Source organism: Taudactylus pleione, unplaced genomic scaffold (assembly GCF_031769625.1).
Source record: "Taudactylus pleione unplaced genomic scaffold, aTauple2 ptg000009l, whole genome shotgun sequence".
Lineage (NCBI taxonomy): Eukaryota > Metazoa > Chordata > Amphibia > Anura > Myobatrachidae > Taudactylus > Taudactylus pleione.
This window is the reverse complement of record NW_028284412.1, coordinates 14342148-14365000: the sequence shown is the minus strand read 5'-3', so window position 1 is coordinate 14365000 and position 22853 is coordinate 14342148. Positions and strand designations below refer to the sequence as shown.

At 43.1% G+C, this 22853-nt stretch overlaps 1 protein-coding gene across 5 annotated transcripts in view; it reads left to right on the top strand.

The window, feature by feature from the left end:
- LOC148542789 (coagulation factor VIII-like) overlaps positions 1-22853 on the top strand; it is a 306775-nt gene that overhangs the window by 270363 nt on the left and 13559 nt on the right. The gene's annotated exons all lie outside the window — the stretch shown is intronic.

The window sequence follows — 22853 nt, the reverse complement described above, 5'->3', positions numbered from 1 at the left end:
TTACAGTTTCGTTTGTCCTCTCTCCAATTAGCTGTTAATCAATTCATCTGTATTGACAGAATAAATATAAAGCTTGCTGAAGTGCTACCCACTGCTTAAACATTATAGAAATCACATGTACAAAGAAGAAAAGTAAGTAGCTTTAATGGGTGCACTGGGACCCACGTTGGTAATTTAAAATATAATATTTTTAATAGGTATGTATTAAAATCTCACTATATTAAATATGCTAAGATGGTGAAATATAAAAAGATAGAATTGTGCAAAAGAGATGAAAATTGTGTACAACAAAATATGCAAAACAAAACTGTTGTCAATTTGTCATAGTTTCAATATGATCAGTGTTTAGTAGCACAGTGGTTCATTACTTATTATAGTTTATTCTGTTTATGTTGCAAATAATTATTTCTTAAGGTTAAATGCCTTCATCAGCTCCTAGAAGGAAGTAGCAAATTGTATCAAACAATGCAGTGACTAATATTGTGTATAGTCAGTTTTCCAAACTGATACAATGTCTTCTCCTCCTATGCCTTATCCTTTTGTATTGCCATGCAATGCTTATAGTGAATATTTGTTAGCTATGCAGTATACACAAATATATGTTGTAGTTCTGAGTCTCTTAGCTGTAAGGTTAAATCCCATACAGCAGGTATGTGTTAGTATATAATTGGTCAACACACCTTGTATTAATGGGTCTCCACTACATGTGATATATACTAGTAGTTCCCATTATATCATGTGTGTGTGAATCACATACCATAAAAAAAAGATAAAAATGTTAACCTTTGTCCCTCTGGGTATTCATGTATACAATATTGCAGCTGAACCTTTAGGCAATTGCAATCATTTCCAGCACTACGTATAGTACATGTATCGGCCTCATATATTTAGCATAGCTTTCACTTATTGTAGGCAATAGCAATTAGTCTCAGCACTATGTATAGTGCATATATGGAATGTGGAATCAGTCCCAAGTGAAAACCTTTACAATAGAGATAAGACATTGAAAAAGAAGTCTACCTTCATTCCCAGTTTCCAGATATGTCCTCAAGCGAAAAGATACCTCAATCTAGTTTCAAAAGATCTTGAGTCCTTTTCATGCAAAGGAGAAATAAACACTATAATCTTACTACAGAAGAGAGATAGAAACATGGGAGGATATTGAAGTGAAACCGTCCGACAAAGGCGGCAATGTGGTCCTTTGGAAGAAAGAACTGTATTTGGAGGAAGTGATGAGACAGCTAAATAATAAAGAATGCTATCAACAACTGATATTTAACCCTATGGCTAACTTTCTGAAAAAATATCAAAATATGATTAAAGAAAACTTCAAAAACAATGTTATCACAAAAAGAGAAAGGGATTACCTATGGGTAGAACATCCAAAAATACCCACATTTTACATATTACCCAAGATACATAAAAACAAAGAAAAACCTTCAGGAAGACCCATTGTATCGGGAATTGGAGGAGTTACAGAAAAGGCGAGTACCTTTGTAGACAAACAACTTAGAGAATTTGTCCTCCAATTACCCTCATACACAAGGGATACTCTTGATATCTTGGGGAAATTGGAATATCTTACACTGACCTCCAATACGTGGCTCTGCACCTGCGATATTGAGTCACTTTATGCAAGTATTGACCACACCAAAGGTAAGATAGCCATGGAGTACTTCCTCAAAATGAAAGGAATGGAGACATTTGACAACTTTATCCTCCAACTTCTGGACTTTGTACTCAAAAAAAATTATTTTGTATTTAACGAGCGGTTCTACCTGCAGACCCGAGGTACAGCGATGGGCAGTACATGCACACCCATGTATGCCAATGTGTACCTCGGGTGGTGGGAAAAAGAACTGGTCTTCTCAGAAGACAATGAGTACTATACCAATCACATCATAAGTTGGTACAGGTACATTGATGACATACTGATAATATGGGAAGGAGAACAGAAGATACTACAAGACTTCCTTAACATCCTAAATATGAATTAATTGAACCTGAGACTGACTTCAGAGATGAGCCAGACATCGGTGACATTTTTAGACCTGACGATTGAAGTTGAAAAAGATGGAAGAGTCACTACAGATCTATTTAGAAAACCAACAGCAACTAACAGTATTCTGCACTCTGGAAGTGCACATCTCCCCACCACCATAAAAGGAGTTCCAAAAGGAGAATATGGATGCGACGGAATTGCTAAACTGAAGAAAAATTTGATCACAGAGCCAGGGAACTGAGTCTTAGATTAGAGCAGTGAGGATATAGTAGAAAGATCATTAAGAAGGGATACAGAGTGGCTAAGAACAGTAAGAGAGAAACCCTGATAAGTAAAAAGAAAACACATGACAAAATGGAAGAAAAAATAAGGTAATAGGCACCTTTTGCACAGAATGGAGGGACATACAGAACATTCTCCAAAAACACTGGAACATCTTAACAACAGATAAAGATCTAAAAGAGGTACTGGGGAATCATATATATACAAGCTGGAGAAAATCACCCAACCTTAGGAACATCTTGGTGCATAGCCATTTCTCATTAAATATTAACAAAAAAGAGAGACTTGTTGGATGCCACAAATGTGGACACTGCAATACACGCAAGTATATAACACTTATGCAACAATTTCAGGACCGATTTGGTAAGAACCATGTAATTAAAAATTACATTAATTGTAGATCCATTGGAGTAATATACTGTCTCTCATGCCCTTGTGGGAAATTGTACATAGCAGAGCCATGAGAATTAGGGTGATGGAACATTTGGGGAGCATTAAAAATGCCAAGCTGGAATGTAAAAGGTTCAAAACCCTGACTAGTGTGGCCAGACACTTTTTGAAAGCACATTATGGAAATCCTGAGTTGTTGACAGAATTTGGAATGGAAAAAATATATCTGGGAATCAGAGGTGGGAATATGATGCAAGAACTTCTCCGAAAGGAGGCAAGATGGATATTCCTGATGGACAGTATTGAACCAAAGGGAATGAATGAAAATAACCAATTGCTGCCTTTCTCTGATCCCTTTAAATAAATGCATTATCCCCACAACGATACAAACTCGAGGACAGAGTCTGTGTAAAACTGATATCAAATAACTGGAGAGTATGGAGAATATACAAATCCCCTATTAATAAGGGGAAACAACACATCAATAAGGACCATTATTAGATCTAAGATAGTATATTATTAGGGGACTAGAGGACGATAGTGATATAGACAATACATCATCTGTCACACCTTGTACTTGCCAGATATTACAGTATCTCATATTATAGGTTAGCCTCCAGAAAAATTCACAATATGATCACTTACTTAAATTCTTATAGGAGATTATAAAAGTGACAACTGTATTCACTCAATCACTTCACTTTTATAAGAACACAGATAATTATTAAATATTCACATTAATATACTTATATATTTTAGTACATATGTGTATTAGAACTGCACAAACATGTTGAATTAGCATTTTTTGAGATAGTAACACATTTGCAGTGCACGGTATTTAATAGAAATTATCACTATCACTTTTATCAATAGTAGGGTTCATTTGATAGTTTAAGCACATTGTTTAATCCTTTTATATGAGCACAAAATAACTGAGGCTAAGATCCCCCCCTAATTAGAAAACTTTGTTATAACCATTTTGAATTAGTTCGAACTATACAACCATTCAAACCATGTTAAACATGATTAAGATTCACGTTTTTATTTACAAACACTTGGTGCTGCCATGGGAACTAAGTTCGCTCTGAGTTTCGCCAACCTGTACATGGGGAGGTTTGAGGAGGAACATGTGTGGGGTCGGGAATTCGGGACGAGCCTGGTTCTTTATGGCAGATATATACATGACCTTTTTTTGTTTGGGATGGGGATGTGCCTTCACTGCAACTTTTTTTGGATGGTTGTAAACACAATTCTTATGGTTTGAAGTTCACGAGTACCATTAGTTCCAGTTCCATACATTTTTGGATATCACATTGATAATATGGGCGAATAACAATATTATTACTCAGACGCACATAAAAGAGGTTGACCAGAGTAGATACCTCAATTACAAGAGTAATCATCTAAAAACTTGGAAAGGAAATATTCCAAAGGGCCAATTCCTTCGCAACAAAAGAAATTGTTCCAGAGCAGAAGACTGTGAAAGTCAAATTCTGACTCTGCACAAGTCTTTTCTGGAACAAGGCTACCCAGTAGAGATAATGGATAAAGCATATAAAGAAGTTAACGATATGGATAGAGATATTATCATGCAAGGGAATCAAATAAAAAAGTAGAAGATACAGATAGGAGTACAGCATTTGTAACCACTTGTAACTCGTATATGTCACAAGCGTGGAATTTAGGAGCTGTGTTCCCGGACTGGGCCTTGGATCTGTATTGGCGCAGACGCTCGCTGGAGGAGACTTGGCTTAATGAAGTTTCTCCGCATGAGAGGGTGCAGCGAACTGACAGGAGTTTGAGGAATGCGGCAGTAACGAGGTAGCTAGGAAGCTACGTGGAGCGGCTGGATAGCCGAGGGTAGACGTTGGTAGCTGAGTGGCTACGTGGAGCGGCTGGATAGCCGTGGGTAGACGTTGGTAGCTGAGTGGCTACGTGGAGCGGCTGGATAGCCGTGGGTAGACGTTGGTAGCTGAGTGGCTACGTGGAGCGGCTGGATAGCCGTGGGTAGACGTTGGTAGCTGAGCGGCTACGTGGAGCGGCTGGATAGCCGTGGGTAGACGTTGGTAGCTGAGTGGCTACGTGGAGCGGCTGGATAGCCGTGGGTAGACGTTGGTAGCTGAGCGGCTACGTGGAGCGGCTGGATAGCCATGGGTAGACGTTGGTAGCTGAGCGGCTACGTGGAGCGGCTGGATAGCCGTGGGTAGACGTTGGTAGCTGAGCGGCTACGTGGAGCGGCTGGATAGCCGTGGGTAGACGTTGGTAGCTGAGTGGCTACGTGGAGCGGCTGGATAGCCGTGGGTAGACGTTGGTAGCTGAGCGGCTACGTGGAGCGGCTGGAGCGCAGTGGGAAGGCTTGCTTAGCTAAACTAAGAAACTAGTTGCACTGGCAACTTGTGTGAGCATTGGGGATCCTTTTACAGTGGACACTGGGAGCTGACAGGCTGAGAGAGAAGGAGAAGGCTCCTCATTGGTGGTAGTGGGGTCACATGGGCAATCCAAGATGGCCGCGCCCATGGACCGGAGGACAGCGCTTCCTGGAGGTAGTCAGCGGGGACCAGCGGTCAGCAGGAGCCGGCGTGGGAGCAGCACAGCAGCGGGACCCTCCAGAGGACAACAGCGGAGACTGCCTTGGGAGAAGAGGAAGGAGCGTACAGCGCGGGAGCCGGAAGACAGCGCGGGTCAGCGCCCGCACAGGTAAGCGACGGGGTCTGATTCTGGGGTCTCCAGGCCGGCGTGTGACAGTACCCCCTTCTTCAAGAGTGGCCACCGGACACTTCCTTGGTTTATGAGGAAATTTCACATGGAACGCTTTGACCAGACGGGGTGCATGGACATCGGAGGCATTTATCCAGATTCGTTCCTCCGGACCATAATTCTTCCAGTCGATGAGGTATTGAAGACGGTTGTATCGACAACGGGAATCTAAGATTCTGTCAACTTCGAACTCCTCTCCCTGCTGTGTTTGAACACTAGAAGCTTTAGGCAGGACCTTCTGAAATCGGTTTAAGACTAGTGGTTTTAAAAGAGAAATATGGAAAGAACTTGGAATGCGAAGAAATGGAGGAAGCTTTAACTTGTAAGCCACAGGATTCAAGACTTTGATGATTGGGAATGGACCAATGAATCGCGGAGCAAATTTCATCGAGGGTACTCGGAGTCTTAGGTTTCGGGTAGAGAGCCAGACCATATCCCCAGGTCGGAAATTTGGAACCGCTCGTCTTTGGCGGTCAGCAAATCTCTGACGTTTTAGTCAGAGAGGAACGAACCTTTTCCCAGATGTTGGAGAACTGTTGAAGGGACATTTTGCCCGCAGGCACATCTAATGTGGGAAGAAGAGGGAAATCTGGCACTCGAGGATGTTGACCAAAAACTGTAAAAAAAGGAGTTGAGCTGGTGGACGTGTGATAATGATTAATTAATTCGGCCCAAGGAAGAAGTTCAATCCAGTCATCCTGGGAGGAGGAGACAAAAGTGCGCAGGAACTGTTCCAGGTCTTGATTGACCCTTTCGGTCTGACCGTTGGTCTGGGGATGATAAGCGGTAGAAAATTTGAGTTTTACCTGAAGGGCTGAGCAGAGTGACCTCCAGAACTTCGCTACGAACTGTACTCCCCTGTCGGAGATGATCTCTTGAGGAAGGCCGTGGAGCTTGAAGATCTCTTTTATAAAGCTCTGGGCGAGTAGAGGTGCAGACGGAAGCCCAGTAAGTGGTATGAAATGAGCCATTTTAGAAAAACGATCCACGATAACCCAAATTGTGTTGTGGCCCCGAGATGGAGGAAGATCAGAGATGAAATCCATAGATAGGTGAGTCCATGGCTTAGATGGAATTGCAAGAGGTTGGAGTTGACCGTGTGGAACCCGCCGAGGTATCTTGTGTTGGGCACACTTGATGCATGAAGACACATAAGACCTGACGTCCTTTTTCATCGAAGACCACCAATAGGACCGCTGGATAAATTCTAGGGTTTTATCCATACCCAGGTGACCAAAGAACCGGGAAGCATGAGCCCAATGCAGTAACCTCTTGCGGAGTTCCGGAGCGACGAAAGTCTTCCCAACCGGGGGTATAGAAGATAATTGGGTAGAGGCGAAGAAAGCTGAATTCAAGATTGGTTGGGGCTGTTCCATGGGTAGATCAGGGTTGCTCGTCATGGAACGGGAGAGTGTGTCTGCTTTGAGGTTTTGTGAACCGGGGCGATAGGAGACTTTGAAGTTAAATCTGGAGAAAAACATTGCCCACCGGGCTTGACGAGGGTTCAAACAATTTGCAGATTTAAGATAAAGGAGGTTCTTATGGTCAGTAAAAATGGTAATGGGGTAATGAGCTCCTTCTAGAAGATATCGCCATTCTTCGAGGGCTAGTTTCATGGCGAGTAACTCTTGATCTCCAATGGTGTAGTTCTTCTCTGCAGGCAAAAACTTCCGGGAAAAGAAACCACAGGGATGAAGTTTTTCATCTTTAAATCGCTGGGAGAGCACTGCACCGACACCTTCAGAGGATGCGTCCACCTCCAGGATAAAGGGCCGGGTGGAGTCTGGTTGCTTTAAGATAGGAGCGGAGATGAAGGCTTGCTTAAGAAGTTGAAATGCAGAGGTAGCTTCGACGGGCCATATAGTTGGATCTGCTCCCTTGCGGGTGAGGGCTGTAATCGGAGCTACCAGAGTCGAGAAACCTTTTACAAACTTGCGATAGTAGTTGGCAAATCCTAGGAATCTTTGTATGGATTTTAAGGAAGAAGGAAGAGACCAATCAAGAATGGCTTGTAGCTTTGACGAATCCATTTGAAGGCCTGTTCCGGAGATAATGTATCCCAGGAATGGTACACTTGAGACCTCAAACAGACACTTCTCTAATTTGCAAAACAGTTGATTGGACCGCAACCTCAGAAGGACTTGTTTGACCTGGTCTCGATGAGTTTGGAGGTCTTGAGAAAAAATCAAAATGTCGTCTAAGTAAACGACCACACACTTGTACAAGAGGAAGATTTCATTGACGAAAAACTGGAAGACGGCCGGAGCATTACAGAGGCCGAAGGGCATAACGAGATACTCGTAATGCCCATCCCTGGTGTTGAAGGCCGTTTTCCATTCATCGCCTGGACGGATACGAATTAAATTATAGGCTCCTCTTAGGTCGAGTTTGGAAAAAACTGTGGCTCCCTTGACTCTATCAAATAACTCTGTAATGAGAGGAAGAGGGTAGCGATTCTTAATAGTTATTTCATTAAGACCCCGGTAGTCAATACACGGGCGCAAGCCACCATCTTTCTTTTTTACGAAGAAAAATCCAGCCCCTGCTGGAGACGTGGAAGGTCGAATGAAGCCTTTATTTAAGTTTTCCGTAATGTACTCCGACATGGCCTGAGTCTCAGGGAGAGATAGAGGGTAGGTTCGGCCTCTAGGAGGATTCTTCCCGGGAATCAGATCTATGGGACAGTCCCAATCACGATGGGGAGGTAACAGGTCTGCGCTCTGTTTGCTAAAGACGTCCTGAAACCCATCGTAGGCTTTGGGCAGGTCTGTAGAATCCCGTACAACGGAAGATCTGATAGGTATTACCCGCTGAAGGTAGCCTTTGAAGCAATTGGAACCCCAGGAGATTATTTGCATGGTGGTCCAATCGATTTGAGGTGAATGTCTCTGTAGCCAGGGTAATCCGAGGACTAAAGAATGAGAGGCTTTGGGAATCACTAGGAAGGATAGTTGTTCGGAATGGAGCACCCCAATGGTAAGTTTAAGTGGTGTTGTACGATGGGTGATGGTTCCACTAGAAATGCGACTACCATCGATGGCGGTTAAAGTGATGACTCGAGGCAACGCTTCCATGGGGATTTGATGCTTCTGGACAAATTCAGTAGTGACAAAGTTCTCTGCCGCTCCGGAATCCAGGAGAGCTAATACAGCTTTGGAACCTCGAGGACACTTTAAATGAGCCTGGATGGTGGAATCAGACTTCCTTTGTGATTCAATGGCAACTCCTAACTTAACCTCTCTTTCATAAGTTAGGAGGAGGCGTTTCCCGGACGAATGGGACAAGTTTTAACTAAATGTTGAGGAGATCCGCAGTACATACAGAGGTTCTGCCTCTGCCTTTTCTGCCGCTCCTCAGCCGATAAATGAGAGCGGTTGACCTGCATGGGTTCTTCGCCCAGAGGAGTAGAGGGTAAGCGGGAAACTGGATGTGACCTTCCACGATCAAATCTGCCTCTTTCCAAGGCACGCTCCCTGTGACGGAGATCCACCTTGTTGCAGAGAGAGATTAACCCATCCAAACTGGTTGGAAGGTCACGGGAAGCTAGGTCGTCTTTGAGCCTTTCAGAAAGGCCACTCCAGAAGGCAGCGATGAGGGCATCCTCGTTCCAATTGAGTTCTGAAGCCAGAGTCTGGAACTGGACTACGTATTGGCCGACGGTCCTGCTGCCCTGACGGAGGCGTAGAATATCAGCTGATGCAGAAGTGGTTCTTCCGGGTTCATCAAAGATTTTGCGAAATGTAGCAACAAATTCGGGGTAGTTGGAGAGCAGGGGATCCGACTTCTCCCAAAGGGGCGAGACCCAATCGAGTGCTTGGCCAGAGAGTAGAGAGATGATATATGCCACCCTGGTTCTGGCCGTCGGAAAGTTGGCGGATTGTAGCTCGAATTGGATTTCGCATTGGTTTAAAAAACCCCTGCATAATTTGGGGTTGCCATCGAACTTGCTCAGAGGGGAAAGCTGAAGACGAGCAGGAGGTAGAACCGGAGGAGCAGGTGACACCACAGGAGGAGAGGCGGCTTGGGAGCCAGCGGGAGCGGGATGAACCAGTAAGGACTGAATGTTGTCCAGGCGTGATGACATATCTTGGATAAATTGGATCAGCTGAGCCTGAGAGGTCTCCTGTCTTTCCAGACGGGATAGTACATCCTGCGAGGCTTCTATCCCAGATCCTTGACCACTTGCTGAGTCCATCTGGCCAGTGCAAACTGTCACAAGCGTGGAATTTAGGAGCTGTGTTCCCGGACTGGGCCTTGGATCTGTATTACTTGGCGCAGACGCTCGCTGGAGGAGACTTGGCTTAATGAAGTTTCTCCGCATGAGAGGGTGCAGTGAAACTGACAGGAGTTTGAGGAATGCGGCAGTAACGAGGTAGCTAGGAAGCTACGTGGAGCGGCTGGATAGCCGAGGGTAGACGTTGGTAGCTGAGTGGCTACGTGGAGCGGCTGGATAGCCGTGGGTAGACGTTGGTAGCTGAGTGGCTACGTGGAGCGGCTGGATAGCCGTGGGTAGACGTTGGTAGCTGAGTGGCTACGTGGAGCGGCTGGATAGCCGTGGGTAGACGTTGGTAGCTGAGTGGCTACGTGGAGCGGCTGGATAGCCGTGGGTAGACGTTGGTAGCTGAGTGGCTACGTGGAGCGGCTGGATAGCCGTGGGTAGACGTTGGTAGCTGAGTGGCTACGTGGAGCGGCTGGATAGCCGTGGGTAGACGTTGGTAGCTGAGTGGCTACGTGGAGCGGCTGGATAGCCGTGGGTAGACGTTGGTAGCTGAGTGGCTACATGGAGCGGCTGGATAGCCGTTGGTAGACGTTGGTAGCTGAGTGGCTACGTGGAGCGGCTGGATAGCCGTGGGTAGACGTTGGTAGCTGAGTGGCTACGTGGAGCGGAAGGATAGCCGTGGGTAGACGTTGGTAGCTGAGTGGCTACGTGGAGCGGCTGGATAGCCGTGGGTAGACGTTGGTAGCTGAGAGGCTACGTGGAGCGGCTGGATAGCCGTGGGTAGACGTTGGTAGCTGAGTGGCTACGTGGAGCGGCTGGATAGCCATGGGTAGACGTTGGTAGCTGAGTGGCTACATGGAGCGGCTGGATAGCCGTGGGTAGACGTTGGTAGCTGAGTGGCTACGTGGAGCGGCTGGATAGCCATGGGTAGACGTTGGTAGCTGAGTGGCTACGTGGAGCGGCTGGATAGCCGTGGGTAGACGTTGGTAGCTGAGTGGCTACGTGGAGCGGCTGGATAGCCGTGGGTAGACGTTGGTAGCTGAGTGGCTACGTGGAGCGGCTGGATAGCCGTGTGTAGACATTGGTAGCTGAGCGGCTACGTGGAGCGGCTGGAGCGCAGTGGGAAGGCTTGCTTAGCTAAACTAAGAAACTAGTTGCACTGGCAACTTGTGTGAGCATTGGGGATCCTTTTATAGTGGACACTGGGAGCTGACAGGCTGAGAGAGAAGGAGAAGGCTCCTCATTGGTGGTAGTGGGGTCACATGGGCAATCCAAGATGGCCGCGCCCATGGACCGGAGGACAGCGCTTCCTGGAGGTAGTCAGCGGGGACCAGCGGTCAGCAGGAGCCGGCGTGGGAGCAGCACAGCAGCGGGACCCTCCAGACGACAACAGCGGAGACTGCCTTGGGAGAAGAGGAAGGAGCGTACAGCGCGGGAGCCGGAAGACAGCGCGGGTCAGCGCCCGCACAGGTAAGCGACGGGGTCTGATTCTGGGGTCTCTAGGCCGGCGTGCGACAGTATAGCCATGACATTAGAAGGATAGTGAAGAAAAATATTCCCTTGCTAAATTAGATACGTATATAGGCCCTTCAGTTATATCTGAAAAATCAGTTTTTAGAAAGTCCGATAATTTAAAATCAAAATTGGCTCTTAGTCTTTTCAAATGGTCAGATAAAAAACAAATAGATTAACTAGCTTGGCTTCCTCCAAAACCACAAGGTTTCCACAGGTGTGGAACAAATAACTGTACTACTTGTAAACACACAGAAAGGAAGAACAATTGTATTAGGTCCTTTGAATTAAGCAAGAACTTTATTATTAAGGATTTTATTAACTGCAGAACATCATTCATTATCTATGTAATAGAATGTAAGCGCAGCCTACAATATGTGGGCAGCACGACAAGAGCTTTACATGTGAGATTCATGCATCATAGGAGAAATATCTTGAAAAAACTTAAAACACACTCTCTTTCTAGGCATGTAGCTATCTGTTTAGGTGAGTCAATAGATTCACTCACAGTCAAAGCTATAGAATATATAAAACCAACCAAAAGAGGGGGTGAAAGGTTTTTTGCACTTTATATTTATTTACATGAAATGATGCACTGTGACACTTTATTTCATGTTAAATTGTGAATTTAAATTAAATAAAATTGTTTACATCTTTCCAGTCATCAGCGCAATTGTATCCATTTTATTTTATTTTCTATGAATGTAGGAGCATTGATGTTCACTCTTGTATGGTTCTAATTGCTGCAGATTACTGGTTTATTGCGCAATTGTTATTACTATTTATTTTGTATATAAGTCTGAGACTGTATCGTTATGTTTGAAACTTATAATGTAAATAGGACATACTTTGCTAGATAAGTTTGTGTAGTAAAAAGAGAGAAATGTTTCGCTCTGAAAGGCGATTAATAGCACTACAGTAATTACAATAATGATGTGGAGACTATTCTGCAAATGGTAATTCACACAGGGTTTATGTGTGATATTGATACAATTGAGAAGAAAGAGACATAGATTGAGGATGTCTCCGTAAAACATGTAGCGCAGTGAGAACACGCATGCGCAATGAGAAGTCTCTGAGAGAGGAGAGAATACAAAGAAACAAATTAAATCAAAGGAAAAACAGCTGATGATAATTGCCGGCTGCTGGGATATTTATAGAGCCCATTCTAATCGGAAGGTACACTTCTTGAAAAAGCCGTTGGCGGGTCTAAGAGGCGGAGAAAAGCGTTGAATACCATACCCATGTGTGGAGAGGCTCAGGTGATACAGGGATTCATGCATCATTACAAGATCCCCTGTTCGAATAGCACTATTCCCTGCATCAAGTCCACAGCACGCAAATACACATGCACGAATATTAGGAACCGGACGGACTGGTAATATGTATAAATACTTTTAAAACAACAGTGGTAAGAGGAAATTACTGGGTTCCCGGGTCCCCTGGTCTCTCATAAAGATTCTTTGTACAGAGACACATCTAAAAAAACCTCTGTTGTGCCTGCATGCTATATGGAAAGGATCTTTTCGTTTATTCACCTATGCTGAGTAATCCACAATATCTGTTAGTGCTAACAGGATTTTACAATTATCGGCTACATCATTGCCCTCTTGAGAGCACATCACAGTGTTGGAATAACAAGTTGAAACGCAAAAAACTGTTAGCTCATATATATCTCTTATTGAGAAATAACTGTTGATTGATTCTATTTGAAACATTCAGAGAGAAAAGGTTTTTTTCGGTTCACGTATTTCTGATTTGGTCAGACATATTATGTGATTAGATAGTATCTGATATTATTGGAGCATCAATTTTTAGATATGTGTCATTTTATACCATATTGCTATTGTCATTGTTATGTCATTTTTTATTTTTATGTGATTCAGTACGGTTTTATTTTAGTATATTAGGTTTGTCCATAGATATATGTTTTTCATTTAATTTCTTTATGTAATAAATTGTTATTTTATTTTACTTGACCAACGCTTCTCATAAATTCTTTTGCACATACAGGTTGAGTCTCCCATATCCAAAATACTTGGGACCAGGCGTATTTTGGATATCGGAATATTCCGTTGTTTGGAATATTAGCATACCATACCATTTTACACAAAATTATTAAAAATATTGTATATCAAAAAAAGTTTGTGTACATACATGAAATACATTTGTTTCATAGACACCTTATACACCCAGCCTGAAGGTTATTTTATACTATATTTTAATTATTTTGTGCTTTAAACAGTTTGTGTACATTGAACCATCAGAAAGCAAATTTTTCACTTTCTCAGTCATGCTAAAAATATTCCGTAGTTTGGAATATTCCGTATTTCAGAATATTTGGATATGGGAGACTCAACCTCTATTCCAATCGCTTGGGGTGATTCAGTATCCCTCAAATTTTGTGGGTGCAGCGGTCCTATTTGTTAACCCTTAAGGTTATTTAAATAAAGTGATAAATACGCATATTAGTGCTTGAAATTTTTACCCAGAAGGCTAGCGCCTAAATATTTGTACATAATGATTAAGATGATCACATCACCTGAAATGATGATAATACTGAAATGAAGCGATCTAAAATTCGATTATAATAAATCTAAATCACTGTTACTAAATCTACTATGATAATTGGTAACATTAGATGGATGAAGATAGATTGTGATACACCTTATACATATGTGAAATGTATGTCACATATGCCATTACTTTTTCTCATAAGATATATCACCACTCTCTGTGATATTAATTAATAAAAGATACATGATTGGATATTATATTAGACATCAAATGGAAAATATATAGAAGATCTGGTAAAAAGCATTAATTCATATAGATATAATGGATAAGTTAAAACATTTTTTAGAAAGGACATTGGGCCATTAAACAACAAATAAAAACATCAAAGGATGTGTTTTAATGTTCCTTCCAATATTATGAAGTCAATTTACTATATTTATGTTTTAGGAAGTAGATGTTAGTGGATTGCTATTAAGACTATACCACCATTCTAATATTGTGATCACTACCTAAAAAATAATAATACTGAAATGAAGTGATCTAAAAGTCGAACACAATGAATGTTGAACAATGTTATAAAATGTACCATGATAATGCTAGATGAATGGAGATGGATTGTGATATACCTTGGATATATATTGGTATTTGTGTCTTATATGTCGCTGTCCCTATGTATACTTCTTTTCCTCATTATAGAAATATCATCACCCCTATGAGAGATATTTATAAATATAAAAATATCTGATTAAATTGGACATCAAATGGAATGATATAGAAGATCTGACATAAAGGAATAATTTATATGTTTATAATGGATAAACTCAAAATCAAATTTTATATAGGATATCTGTCTGAGAAATCATACATAAAAACATCAGAGGATGTGTTTTAACATTATACTTAATATTATGAAGTAAATTCTTCATATTTATATTTTAAGAAGTGGATGTTGATGGATTACTATTAAGATTATACTACCATTCGAATAATATTAAACATGATTGATTTGCTGACAATCAATCAGAATTTAGGGAACATAAATCACTGTCACTATACATACTTCTTTCCATCATGATAGAACTATCATCACCCCCTATGAGAGAGATATATAAAAATATCTGATTAAATTGGACATCAAATGGAAAGATATAGAAGATCTGACATAAAGGAATAATTTATATGTATATAATGGATAAACTCAAAATCAAATTTTATATAGGATATCTGTCTGAGAAATAGCAAATAAAAACATCAGAGGATGTGTTTTAACATTATACTTAATATAATGAAATATATTATATTTATATTATATTTATGTTTTAAGAAGTGGATGTTGGTGGATTACTATTAAGATTATACTACCATTCAAATAATATTAAACATGATTGATTTGCTGACAACCAATCAGAACTTAGGGTAGGGGATTTAAGGAAAAGGAAATTACATGACAGGTGATGCCTTGAGAAAGCCTGACTGGTGAACGGCCGTAGGCTCTCTGTAACGGATTGTCAATGTCATGTAACTAAAATTAAATGTTAAATATGTTGCTAAATGGTTATAAATCCCAGCCATTGATGTCAAAGTAAAATGATATATGCACTATACATAGTGCTGAGACTAATTGCTATTGCCTACAATTAGTGAAAGCTATGCTTAATATATGAGGCCTATGCTCCAGCTACTGATATACAAAATGATACATGTAGTATACACAGTGCTGGGAATGATTGCAATTGCCTAAAGGTTCAGCTGCACTATTGTATACATGAATACCCAGAGCTGCAAAGGTTAACATTTTTACCTATAAAATCCTTTTTTTTATGGTATGTGATTCACACACACATGATATAATGGGAACTACTACTAGTATATATCACATGTAGTGGAGACCCATTAATGCAAGGTGTGTTGACCAATTATATACTAACATATACCTGCTGTGTGGGATTTAACCTTACAGCTAAGAGACTCAGAACTACAACATATATTTGTGTATACTGCATAGCTAACAAATATTCACTATAAGCATTGCATGGCAATACATAAGGATAAGGCGTCTAAGTATGGGAAGAGAAGACATTGTATCAGTTTGGAAAACTGACTATATACAATATTAGTCACTGCATTGTTTGATACAATTTGCTACTTCTGATGAAGGCATTTAACCTTAAGAAATAATTATTTGCAACATAACAGAATAAACTATAATAAGTAATGAACCACTGTGCTACTAAACACTGATCATATTGAAACTATGACAAATTGACAACAGTTTTGTTTTGCATATTTTATTGTACACAATTTTCATCTCTTTTGCACAATTCTATCTTTTTATATTTCACCATCTTAGCATATTTAATATAGTGAGATTTTAATACATACCTATTAAAAATATTACATTTTAAATTACCAACGTGGGTCCCAGTGCACCCATTAAAGCTACTTACTTTTCTTCTTTGAATATGTGATATTTATGTAATTTAGTAAGTGAAAACTCGACTACATGTGACGGAATCGGTATGAAATACCGACGGAGGAGATGCCGGCTGTCAGTACACTGACAGCGGCATCCCGATGGTTCGAATCCTGACAGGGGAATGGTAAGTAATGTTCCCCTGTCCTATTTACCCCCTATCCCTCCTTTTTTGTACCCTCATACTAACCCTCCTTACCCCACACACTAACCCTCCTCCCTTAGTGCCTAACCCTAACCTCCCCCGGTGGTGCCTGAAACTAAGCCCCCTTGTTTATAGCCTAACCTCCCCCTTCCCGCAGCGTAACCCTAAGTCCCCCTGCGGTGCCTAACCCTCCCCCCACCCCACTGTGGCTGATACTTACCTTGCCCCGGTCTTTTTACGATCGAGATGCCGGTTGTCGACATAATGACTACATACTTGAGATTTTATTATAGGAAAAATGTAGATAGGCTTATTTTCTGGACAACATTGGGCTTATATAATAGGGTGCGCGAACTGCAGCCGCTGCGAGAACTCCTGCGACTCTTCCCATATTTTTAAAGCGGCGATCATTTTTAAGGCAAAACCAAGCTGGTTTTGCCTTTAAACTGATTGTCGCTTTAAAAATACAGGAAGACTTGCAGGAGTTGCCACAACGACTGCAGAGCATTTCCCACTAGGCAACCTAGGCGCTCGCCTAGGGCCCGTGGACGGGCCCCTTTGCCCTAAGAAATCCACCCGATCACAGTGCTCCCAGAGGAGCACTGCGCGAGTACCGCCTGACGTCATGACGTCACACGGTCCCGCCTCCACTCCCAGAGAGTTCTGCACCGCTGTCTGCACGTGCTCTCTCGGAGAGACTGTGTGTATGTGCCGCAGCCACTGCACATGAGGGAAGGAAGGGTGACGCACGCAGACTCACCGTCACCAGGTCCGCGGCCCGCCGCCCTGTCCCAGCTGATCCATCTAGCCCCGCCCCAGCAGCCGCAACCAGCAAGGCCAGGCAGGTAGGAATGGATATTACTCTGATGAGCTGCCGGCAAGAAACAAAAAACTGCATATATCACAGTCAATAGGGCAAGATAGAAATATTCATATCATATACACACTATAAATATATATATATATATATATATATATATATATATATATATATATGAGTGTATATATGATATGAATATGTGTAAATTGACCTAGTGACACCTACTGGATATATGCACATATATATATATTTAGACAACAGAATAGTGGGGGAAATTGATATTTCCCATTGATATATATATATATATTGCTATGATTTGTTTTAGGCAGGGGGGTCCCAAACTGGTATCTTGCCTAGGGCCCATGAGGTCTAAATCCGGCTCTGCTCCTCTGCTCACACCCTATTACATAAGCCCCCATATTTTAGTGATCAGAAGTAAAGCAAAGTCAGATTTTAAAGTGCTGATATTACATATTGTTAATTGGGTTTACTTAGTAGATACAGTTCCTGTCTTCAGATACTTCTGAATACAGGCAGAAATACGCATTTATTTCTGCCCATGTATCATGTCTGTGCGTGAAGCTTTTATTACATTATATTTATTGCTTGGAAATATTAGCAGCTTCGTAAGTGGTCATCCACAATATAAAGGAATTCCAATATACTTGCAAATTTTACTTCGGTAGGCTAAGGAAAATAGTAATTCCTGGTGAAACTGATGTAGTCAGAATGGGTTCAACAAAGGGCCTGATTCAGCATGGTTCACTATTGCGATCGCAACTCTGTATTCACAGGGAGGTCTGCTGCGAAAATATGCTAATAAATGCAATGAGCAAAGCCGTCGCACATCCAGCATAGAGACGCCCACTACCGCTATCTCACTTCCGTAATACCTTTCAGTCCTGCGTATACATCGGGAACATTGAGTAACATCGGCCCCTCACGCACAATTACAGCAGGTCTGACCTGCCGCAGAAACTGCAAATCTTGTTGTACGCAGTAAGTACTCAAGCAGCGTATGCTGTCTCAGTGGCTAATTTAAGCACGCCCAGGAAACGGCGTTCAAACGGACAAACACGCCCGCGTTTCTCCAACCACTCCCCCGTCACCGCCCCCAAACGCTCACAGCCTCACTCACTCTGCGATGGATTTTATTCTGCTCGAGTGATTGCATAGCGTTCGCAATGTTAACTCACGCACACGCACTGTGCAGCATACGCATGCGCAGTACACACCATCGAACGATCTGCGTACACTGTTGCGATCCATGCTGAATCAGGTCCAAAGTCAACTTTTCTGACATTTAAGTGCAGTACATTCAATCACAGATGACAGAAAGTGCTGTAATTTGAAAAGATTGTTTTGAATATCTAGAGCGGAAATACATAACTTAATCTACAGAGAGCTAAATAAGATTCTATAACACAAAGCCTTTGTATGGTATTGGAAGCAGGAATGATACTGAGACAAAGCTGCTGCTGTACTTTGATATACTGTAGATGAAGTTAAGGCTGGGAAAATTAATTTGCCCAAACTTCTAAATACTCTAGTTTTCTTTTTACTGTACACCACAACATTTTCTCCCCAAAAAACATTTACAACTTCACAGTTTTCTTTTTTTCTTTAAATTAATGTGATTGTGTAAGTAGATGCTAAAGTAATCATGACTGTCTGTAAGGGTACATCTGTCCTATCTTTATTACATGCAGCACTTTTACATCCTTTTGTGAGTGTGTGTGTGTGGCACCCAGGCAAGGTTGGAAATCTGCGCAGGCTCCAGACCCCTACTGCACATGTGCAGTACAGGTCCTGCGTGATCGCATGCAGAGTGGCAGCAGACTGTCAGTGATTGACAGTCTGCTGCTGTTTGTGGGTGGGAGAGAGCGGCTGTGCACTGCAGTGGATCCTATGAGCCTATTTTCATGGGTGGACTGGAGCTGCAGCTCCATCTACCCCATTGTTAATCCGGCCCTGAGTAGACCATCGAACCAACACGCAAGTACTTTCCATAGACAGGAATACAGCTCACTGATTTACTAAGAATTGTGTTTAAAAACACAATAGAACATGGAGCAGAATAAAATAACTAGATAGATAGAAGTGCTTGTGTGCTACCCGTTCTGCCGAAGCACTGCACAGATCAGTCGATCTGTCAGATCTGTGCTGTGCTTTTGTGTGTGTACAATGTAAATAAAGAGTTAAATAATAGAAAATAACAAACCGAAATCCTGAACCCATGGACATGGAAGTACTGTATGTACATACTGTAAATACAGCGCTTCCCCAAGAATGACAGATACTCAACGTGGGTTCCTGCACCTTAGCGCTGTTTGTCTAAGATTCAGACCTTTCTTAGCCAATCAGCGTCCGGTTTCTCTGGCAGTGGTCCCTAATTGGCTGAGAGAGGTTTGACTCGGAGAAGCACTGTAAAGTACAGTATGTACATACAGTGCTTCCATGTCCGTGGGTTTGGGAGTTTGTTATTTTGCCAAGCTTGCTGGATGTCTACCTGGAGAAGGGGACCTTCCAGCAACATGTAGTAGGTTTATGTGTAGTGTGAGTGTGTAATAAAGGGTTAACATATTCAGTGTCCGTGTACTGTCTTTTTTAAACTATTTCCTTCACACTTGGGGGTACAGGTGCCAGCAGGCACCTAGTGTCCGGGCATGGTGGTGACTGACGTCGCACACGATACAACATGATCAGTAGCAACATCAAATCAAAATGGCCAGGCAATTTGGTTGGTTGCAAAAAAGTCAAGCAAATCCCAGCGTTGCCCAGCATGTTTCAATACGACTATACACAATTCTTAATAAATTTACCACCAGGTATTCTATTGTCTTTTATATTTGGTCACAAATTTATCAATGTGGAATATACAAATAAGCACTCAGAAGATTGAACAGTATGTTCCCCTTGTACATGGTGGAAAGCACTCAGGAGATAGGACAGCCATAACCCCATGTGCATGGTGGAAAGCATTCAGGAGATTGGTCAGTTAGTTCTCCATGTGTGTGATTGAAAGCTCTCCGTATATATGACCATCGGTTCTCCATGTGCATAATAAAGGAAGCACTCAGGATATTTGGTAACTGTTTCCCCATGTGCATGATGGCGGAAGCACTCAGGAGATAGGACAGCAAAGTCCCCATATGCATGGTGGAAAGCAGGAGTGTCACGGAGAGCAAGGACCCTGTCACAGCGCGCCAAGAGCTGGAGCTTACTTACCATGTCCGGCTGCTCTGGTCTCCCTGGGTTGCAGTGCTCCCGCTGTGGGCAGATATTCAGCAGCACCCGGTGCAGTGATGTGATGGCAGCCACCCTCCCTCCTGCTGTCTTTCCCCTGCCTGTAGTGTGGGCGGATGTTCAGCAGCACCCAACACAGTAATGTGATGACAGCTGCACTCCCTCCTGCTGTCTTTCCCCTGCCTGTAATGCGGGTGGATGTTCAGCAGCACCCAACACAGTAATGTGATGACAGCCGCTCTCCCTCCTGCTGTCTTTCTCCTGCCTGTAGTGTGGGAGGATGTTCAGCAGCACCCAACACAGTAATGTGATAACAGCTGCACTCCCTCCTGCTGTCTTTCCCCTGCCTGTAGTGTGGGCGGATGTTCAGCAGCACCCAACACAGTAATGTGATGACAGCCGCTCTCCCTCCTGCTGTCTTTCTCCTGCCTGTAGTGTGGGAGGATGTTCAGCAGCACCCAACACAGTAATGTGATGACAGCTGCACTCCCTCCTGCTGTCTTTCTCCTGCCTGTAGTGCGGGCGGATGTTCAGCAGCACCCAACACAGTAATGTGATGACAGCCGCCCTCCCTCCTGCTGTCTTTCTCCTGCCTGTAGGGCGGGCGGATGTTCAGCAGCACCCGGTGCAGTGATGTGATGGCAGCCGCTCTCCCTCCTGCTGTCTTTCTCCTGCCTGTAGTGTGGGAGGATGTTCAGCAGCACCCAACACAGTAATGTGATGGCAGCCAACCTCCCTCCTGCTGTCTTTCCCCTGCCTGTAGTGCGGGTGGATGTTCAGCAGCACCCAACACAGTAATGTGATGATAGCCGCTCTCCCTCCTGCTGTCTTTCTCCTGCCTGTAGTGTGGGAGGATGTTCAGCAGCACCCAACACAGTAATGTGATGAAAGCCGCCCTCCCTCCTGCTGTCTTTCTCCTGCCTGTAGGGCGGGCGGATGTTCAGCAGCACCCTGTGCAGTGATGTGATGGCAGCCGCCCTCCCTCTTGCTGTCTTTCTCCTGCCTGTAGTGTGGGAGGATGTTCAGCAGCACCCAACACAGTAATGTGATGACAGCTGCACTCCCTCCTGCTGTCTTTCTCCTGCCTGTAGTGCGGGTGGATGTTCAGCAGCACCCAACACAGTAATGTGATGACAGCTGCACTCCCTCCTGCTGTCTTTCTCCTGCCTGTAGTGCGGGCGGATGTTCAGCAGCACCCGGTGCAGTGATGTGATGGCAGCCGCCCTCCCTCCTGCTGTCTTTCTCCTGCCTGTAGTGCGGGTGGATGTTCAGCAGCACCCGGTGCAGTGATGTGATGGCAGCCACCCTCCCTCCTGCTGTCAATGCCATAAAAATAAATAATACCTTCGTAGTCACCGTGCAGAAGGCCACAGGTCTATATTAAAACTGGAAGTTCGGAAACACCAGACCGGAAGTGTACGCTGAGTGCAAAGGAGCCGAGCCGAGAGGAGAAGTCGAAACATCGGAAGGTAGAAGTTAGGGACAGTTAGCTAGCTCCCAACAGATGTTCATCTCCATCAGGCATAGAATTGGAATCCTGTACAAACAAGCACACCGCAACCGCATATAGTGTATCAAAAGGCTATAAACATTGAGTCTTGTTATTGTTTTTATTTATTTTCATGGCATTGCATTTCATTATTTATATACACCTAAACCCTTTTCACATACACTTTTATAGCTTAATAGCGCTGTTTTTTATTTTAAAATTGTCCTATTGTCATGGAGCTGCTAAATTTCACATAAGTGCAGTGATTTTATCATTTTTTTAGTCCTATTAACCTGTACTGACCTTTCCTGCATTAGTTGCTATTATTGTACATATTGTACGTTAGCGATCACACTGATTTATGTTGGGGGGGCAACATAAAATCGTTCCGGCATCCACTCTCCCTTCCCCTCTTCCCTCCTCCCTCCCTTTCTTATCTGAGCATCGGCCCTAGGTCAGGGGCTGTGCTTTATAGTAATAGGCTGCGCACCCCCTCCACCACACGGAAGTGTTTTAACTTAAAGACCGCACACGACATCTCCATGCGTTGCAAGGGGCCGTGCAGCCTATTGCTATAAAGCACAGCCCCTGACCGTCCGTGGCTGCAGCTTCATCAATTGTTTTGAGGGGGGGGGAGCCATACCTCCCCCCCCAATTCCATAGCCCAGGTCTGCACCCAATCTAGTTTCTACACTGCTCTGCAAACTGCAGAGCACTGGTGTGCCTGCTACATATTTCCCTAGGAATGCATTCACTTTACACAGTGCATAGCCTTTGTCTGTGCAAAACTGCTGTGGTAGACCACATTCCCTGGTTGATGTGGGTTGCTGTTTAGGAGTTAATAATTTCCAGTGTATTCATATCTGTAGTTATTCATATTGATTTACAGTATGTGAGTATAAGAACATACAATGCTAGCCAAAAAGACAGCACAATCAGTAGGTAGTAGCTAAATACAAATTATGATTTATAATGAGCACAAACTTTATATTTATCTATAG